We start from the raw sequence: 7,193 nt of genomic DNA, 5'->3' as shown, positions 1-7,193 counted from the left end.
CAGCCCGCTGACTGATCTCACTAAAAAGGGAGCACCAGATCTGGTCCAGAGGACGGAGCAATGCCAGCGGGCTTTCTCTAAGGTAAAGGCTGCACTGTGTGGGGGGGCCACTGTTACACTCCCCTGACTTTTCTCTCCCCTTTGTTTTGCAGACGGACATGTCAGACAGAGGGCTGGGGGCTGTTCTGTCCCAGGAGGTGGAGGGGGAGGACCGTCCAGTGCTGTACATCAGCCGGAAGCTGTTGGTGCGTGAGGGCAGGTACAGCAACGTAGAAAAAGAGTGCCTTGCCATCAAGTGGGTGGTCCTCGCCCTCTGCTACTACCTGCTGGGGTGCCCTTTCACCCTCTGTTTGGACTATGTGCCCCTGCAGTGTCTCCACTGCATGAAGGATGCCAACGCGTGGATCACCCATTGGTATCTGGCACTCCAGCCATTTAAGTTCAAGGTGGTCCACAGGCCGGGGCGCAGATGGTCGTGGCAGATTTCCTCTCCCGTCAGGGGGGGAGTCAGCTGCAGGCCAGACGGCTCCCCGGCCTGAGTCAGGCGGTGGGGGTATGTGGCAGCGGGGGCGTGGCCAAGCGTCGGTCTGTGAATGGAGGGCGGAGTCGGGGAAGGTAAGTGGTGTAATCATTGCACCTGATGGGAATTAACTTGTGTTTGTGTGTCTTCCCCAGTGACCGCGCCCTTTAAAAGGAGAGAGAGAGAGCAGGGAAAGGGAGCTCTCCCCCAACCAGAACACTTGTGTGTGTGCATGCGTGCCTGGGAGAGTGAATGTAAAAGCTGAAAAGCTACAATAAAAGAGGTTTTTGAGAACTCAGTTCTGGCCTGCTGTGCTTCTGTGCTCCACCCACCTGGTCTGATTCTACAATGGCATAGTGATTTTAAGTTACTACTTTTGGTGAGGTAGTGACCTTGACCCTGAGGCTTTCCGTTTAGATCAAAACACACGATTGTATTGGTTTTGGGTACGCGGAAAATGGAGTTACGATGGTGATCAAATATTTTGCATGATGTTTTATTACGGTTCTGATTATTCTGTGAGTGCACCAATCCTTAAGTGTAAAAAGTTACAACTTAAAATACTATTAGCGATAACTGTAGACTTTTCAGTGGACTACAACCTTTTTAAGGGAATGCGATGTAGTCAACCATTTATCATGTCCCAGATCAAGCCGCCATTTTTCCACGAATTTGCAGAATTTTTGCCAAATTCTGAATAGAGTATTCACATCAAAGATTTAGTTTTATCTGTATTATTTCTTTCATAATTTTATTTCAAATTAAAACCAACATGACCATTCAAAACCGTATAGTTTATTGACTGTGAGTATATTTAGCGGGCTATCCCCACAGTACCCAGTTTCTGAGACAGACCCATATATATATATATATATATATATATATATATATATATATATATATATATAAAATACATTTTAAGCTGGGGTTTTATCAACTGGGGTTTAATTTTACCACATATTAAGAATATATATTTTTTTTATTTAAAAATAAATTATCACGGTTAAACCTGTTTATTCAACCAAAACGCTCGACTCTGTTTGACCTGACAGCTACACTTATCGAGACAACGTCGTCTATCCAATGGTGACGTCATCCTCGGGATGTCGTTCTGAGTCTGGCGAAATCCACTGAGCTCTGTATAAAATGTGGAGAGCTCAGAGCCCATTCCTCCATCTTACCACTCACATCGCGTGTATTTGGCTTGTTAAACCATTGTATCTGATCAAACTTGGCCCAAGAAAAGTATCTCCTGACTTTTTCCTCCCTTTCATTACCTCCTCTTATTTTCTCCACTTTACCTCCATTTCTTACATATCTTTATAGCGCTCCCCTTCACCGTTACTGTTTTTTTCTTTCCAGTCGGGTCTCTGATCATTTTTTAAATGGCCCTTTTACTAGTCTACTATAATTATTTCATCGGAAATTATTTTAGTTTTTCTCTCATATAGTGTATCTTTCTTTTTCATATATTTCTTCCTTTCTATCTATTAATTAATTAATTATACCAACACAGAGGCTATACAATACTTACTTTCAATTTAGGAGAGTTTTTGAAAAAGGATTATTTTTTCATATTATTTGCCATTTTCACTTCATTCTCACAGTCATGTCTTAACAGTATTTATTGGTCATATTGGTCGCAAGCTGCATGAATATTGTGACAGTGAATTATGTGACCAATAAATACCATTAAGACATGACTGTGAGAATGAAATGAAAATGGCAAAGAACATGAGAAAATAATCCTGTTTCAATAACTGTCCTAAATAGAAAGGAAGTATTGTACAGCTTATCTCATCTCATTATCTCTAGCCGCTTTATCCTGTTCTACAGGGTCGCAGGCAAGCTGGAGCCTCTCCCAGCTGACTACAGGTGAAAGGCGGGGTACACCCTGGGCAAGTCGCCAGGTCATCACAGAGCTGATACATAGACACAGACAACCATTCACACCTCCGGTCAATTTAGAGTCACCAGTTAACCTAACCTGCATGTCTTTGGGCTGTGGGGGAAACCGGAGCACCCAGAGGAAACCCACGCGGACACGGGGAGAACATGGAAACTCCGCAAAGAAAGGCCCTTGCTGGCCACGGGGCTCAAACCTGGACCTTCTTGCTGTGAGGCGACAGCGCTAACCACTGAACACTGTACACCGTGCCGCCTGTACAGCCCTTGTGTTGGAATAATAATAATAATGGGCGGCACGGTGGTATAGTGGTTAGCACTGTTGCCTCACAGCAAGAAGGTCCTGGGTTCGAGCCCAGTGGCTGGCAAGGGCCTTTCTGTGTGGAGTTTGTATGTTCTCCCTGTGTCTGCGTATGTTTCCTCCGGATGCTCCAGTTTACCCCACGGTCCAAACACATGCTCTGGGTGTGTGTGCGTGTGTTCACTGCTTCAGATGGGTTAAATGCAGAGGATGAATTTCACTGTGCTTGAAGTGTGTATGTGACAAAGGTTTCTTCTTCTTCTGAATCGAGCATAGGCGTGAGTGTGAATGGTTGTCTGTGTCTATATGTCAGCCCTGCGATGACCTGGCGACTTGTCCAGGGTGTACACCGCCTTTTGCCCAAAGTCAGCTGGAATAGGCTCCAGCTTGCCTGCGACCCTGTAGAACAGGATAAAGCGGCTAGAGATGATGAGATGAGATAATAATAATAATAATGGGCTGCATGGTGGTAGTGGTTAGCACTGTTGCCTCACAGCAAGAAGGTCCTGGGTTCGAGCCCAGTGGCTGGCGAGGGCCTTTCTGTGTGGAGTTTGCATGTTCTCCCCGTGTCTGCGTGGGTTTCCTCTGGGTGCTCCGGTTCAAGACATGCAGGTTAGGCTAATTGGTGGCTCTAAATTGACCATAGGTGTGAGTGTGAATGGTTGTTTGTCTCTATGTGTCAGCCCTGTGATAACCTGGTGACTTGTCCAGGGTGTACCCCACCTCTCGCCCATAGTCAGCTGAGATAGGTTCCAGCTTGCCTGTGACCTTGTAGAACAGGCTAAGTGGCTACAGATAATGGATAGATTGATCGATCGATAGATAGATAGGAAGACAAACGATACAAAAAAGAAAGATACACTGTATAAGAAAAACTGAAACAATCTCCCGAAAAATAATTATAGTAGTAAAAGAGCCGTTCAAAAAAAATTATTGATGAAGACGGAAGTTACACCGTCGAAACATGTCAGGTAAAGGTAAAAAGCTTTTACATGTCTGAAACAAAAGAAAACTAATTATTTTTATTTAAAGAAGAAGACATAATGAACGTAATATATTTATTTAAAAAAATTATTAGAGACTGAACTGGAAAAGGAAAAAACAATAACAGTGAAGGGAAGTGTAATAAAGATATGTAAGGAATGTGGGTAAACTTGAGAAAATAAGAGGTGATGAAAGGGGGAAAAATGTCAGGAGATGCTTTTCTTGGGGCAAATTTGATCAGATATGATGGTTTAACACACAAGCCAAATACACGCGATGCGAGTGGTAAGATGGCGGCCAGAGGGCTTCACTCTGACGAACCTATGAGCTCTCCAGGTTTTAACCAGAACTCAGGGGCGAAATCGCAGTCAGGGAAGAAGAAGAAGCGCCAAGATTTTGTCGAGGACCCAGGTGAGGTGTCTGACTTTAACATAAACATATTTTTATTTCACAGAATTACAAAAGTATAATTAAATCCCGTCGAGTTAAAAAAAAATAGTTTGTGATTAAATATACTGCTTTTTCTTGTCACAGTGCACTATATAGTATATGTGCCCTGTGTAGTGCACTATTTAAACAATGGCACTCCATTTTGTATTGAGCCTTGAAGAACATGTGGTGCATTGAGTTACAGTTCATTAAATCAATGATTAAAACTATAGCGAGTTTATTTCTTTTAAATTCTAATATATTTGAGTTTTGACTGTTGGGTTCAGTGGATTGCTTGTAATTATTAACATAAGTATTGTCACTAATTTTGCAGGACACTATTGTCCTCGTCTGCTGATTTTTTCCCCAGACAAAACATTAGAGTGAAGTTTGTTAGGTTAATGTATTTATTTTATACCATATAGTCCATTTTCTTGTGTGTTATTACTAGAGGATGAAATGATGTGATGAATGCTAAAATATAGAAGTGTTGATGATACAGCAAACACAACACTTCTCATTTAGACCAAAAAATTCTATTCTGGTCTCATCCATCTACAAAACATTTTCCCAGTATCTATCTATCTATCTATCTATCTATCTATCTATCTGGTCTCACCCGTCTACAAAACATTTTCCCAGTATCTCTATCTATCTATCTATCTATCTATCTATCTATCTATCTATCTATCTATCTGGTCTCACCCGTCTACAAAACATTTTCCCAGTATCTCTATCTATCTATCTATCTATCTATCTATCTATCTATCTATCTATCTATCTGGTCTCATCCGTCTACAAAACATTTTCCCAGTATCTATCTATCTATCTATCTATCTATCTATCTATCTATCTATCTATCTGGTCTCATCCGTCTACAAAACATTTTCCCAGTATCTCTATCTATCTATCTATCTATCTATCTATCTGGTCTCATCCGTCTACAAAACATTTTCCCAGTATCTATCTATCTATCTATCTATCTATCTATCTATCTATCTATCTATCTATCTATCTATCTATCTATCTATCCTCATCTATCTACAGAACATTTTCCCAGTATCCATTCATTCAGTCCACCTGATCTTTGGCAAACTGTAGATGGACAGTCATGTTCTTTTTGGAGAGCAGTGGCTTTCTCTTTGCAATCCTGCCATGCACACCATTGTTCAGTTGTCTCAAAAAAGTTTGTGATTAAATATACTGCTTTTTCTTGTCACAGTGCACTATATAGTATATGTGTCCTGTGTAGTGCACTATTTAAACAATAGCACTCCATTTTGTATTGAGCCTTGAAAAACATGTGGTGCATTGAGTTACAGTTCATTAAATCAATGATTAAAACTATAGCGAGTTTATTTCTTTTAAATTCTAATATATTTGAGTTTTGACTGTTGGGTTCAGTGGATTGCTTGCAATTATTAACATAAGTATTGTCACTAATTTTGCAGGACACTATTGTCCTCACCTGCTGATTTTTTTTTCTCAGACAAAACATTAGAGTGAAGTTTGTTAGGTTAGTATATTTATTTTATACCATATAGTCCATTTTCTTGTGTGTTATTACAAGAGGATGGAATGATGTGATGAAATGAATGCTAAAATGTAGAAAAGCTGATGATACAGCAAACACAACACTTTTCTCATTTAGATCAAAAAAGTTCCCAATATCTGTTTCTGTGAATACTGAGAAATTTGTGTCCCAGTGCCACCTCTAGGCCTGTGTAATGTGGAGAGATCTAAAACCTGTATATACAACAAGAATTCCCTGGGGCAGACTGTGAAAAATTCAGCAGACCTCTCTGACGTTTCTCAGTTGTTGGAAAAAATCGAAATAAGTGTGAAAATGGCCAACTTGGCTTGTCCCACCTGCAACCTTGGTTTGAACTAACAGTGTTATTTCTCCACTGAAAAATTACCCTCTGTGCATGTCATGGATAGGAATGTGTTTAAAGAAAATACAACTAAACTTGATGCAGCTTTTAATCATTTTGACTGCAGCTCAGCCAAAGTAGGTGTCCCACGAACTTGTGGTCAACTATGTGACGGGGCTGAATTCAGCACCAGTGTTGCCACGGTTACTCCACTTGGGCAACGGGCAGGTGCGTTACACGGTTACGTGGTGGTTAAGGTTCACCTGCCTTATGTTATCTGGCAGGGCAACAGAACAACACCCCGCACACACGATCGTATGTACTGCTTTTGTTATGTTTTTTGCGTGGAATTGAGTATGTAAAAATTTAAGTGTACCTTTTTTGCGTGTCAACTATGCCACGCTTATAACCTTAGTTGTCAAGCAAGTTCTGCTTACTTAAAAGTGACTGACATTGTCAGTGTGACAATCTTCCCCTTTAATTTATCCTGTTAATTTGGGAAAGTTTTGTTAATAAATAAACACATGAAGTGAGCAATTCCAGCGTTATGGACGTGACACTTGAACTCAAAATGACAACAAATGACCCAGTGCATGTTTTATTGTCTCCCAGTATTTAAACAGGTGTTGCATATTTTAAGGCTGTACCATACTGGAGAAGTGATTGAACAAGAACAATTCCCATAGTACATCTAGGGCATGCCAGAAAATGCCAATAAAAGATGCGTTATGGATGTGACAGAAAAAGTATCACTTTTCTTGGGTGACTGTACATTTTTGTCAAACTCTTTGAAATTGTAAACCTAATGTCAAAATGGAGAGATCCATTTGATAGAGGGGTCCAAGGTGAATATTAAAAAATCTTTGTTTAAAATATTTTGTATTTCATGCAGAGTTTCGGAAGGAAAAATCAGCGTTATGGATGTGACGAAATTCCGTTATGGATGTGACGCGTCTGAAATAGACATGGCATATGTTTAGAAAATCAGCAATTTAATCACCATAACCCTTTGAGAAACACTCTAAATATCAGCTAAAACTATCAAAGCTCTTAAATAATATTTAGGATGGCTATTGTTTTGCTGTTTTGTGGATTTTAGCATACATTTCTGTGGCTTGTGGCAATAATATAGAATTGTACATGATCAAAGTTGATTTTAGCTTGGGTTTTACATTATAAG

The 7,193-nt window shown here is 40.3% G+C and overlaps 1 protein-coding gene across 2 annotated transcripts in view; it reads left to right on the top strand.

The window, feature by feature from the left end:
• The first annotated feature begins 4,065 nt into the window (after positions 1–4,065).
• The window catches only part of LOC132885416 (zinc finger protein OZF-like), a 49,014-nt gene continuing 45,886 nt past the window's right edge, over positions 4,066–7,193 (top strand). Inside the window, exon 1 of one of the 2 annotated variants that reach the window (XM_060920076.1) lies at positions 4,066–4,121. The gene's annotated coding sequence lies outside the window, so the exon portion shown is untranslated. The remainder of the gene's footprint in view (positions 4,122–7,193) is intronic. The other variant, XM_060920075.1, reaches the window with a different exon arrangement.

The sequence above is a fragment of the Neoarius graeffei genome, chromosome 4 (assembly GCF_027579695.1).
Source record: "Neoarius graeffei isolate fNeoGra1 chromosome 4, fNeoGra1.pri, whole genome shotgun sequence".
NCBI lineage: Eukaryota > Metazoa > Chordata > Actinopteri > Siluriformes > Ariidae > Neoarius > Neoarius graeffei.
Note: the sequence above shows the minus strand (reverse complement) of the source record. Positions and strands in the feature narration are given on the sequence as shown.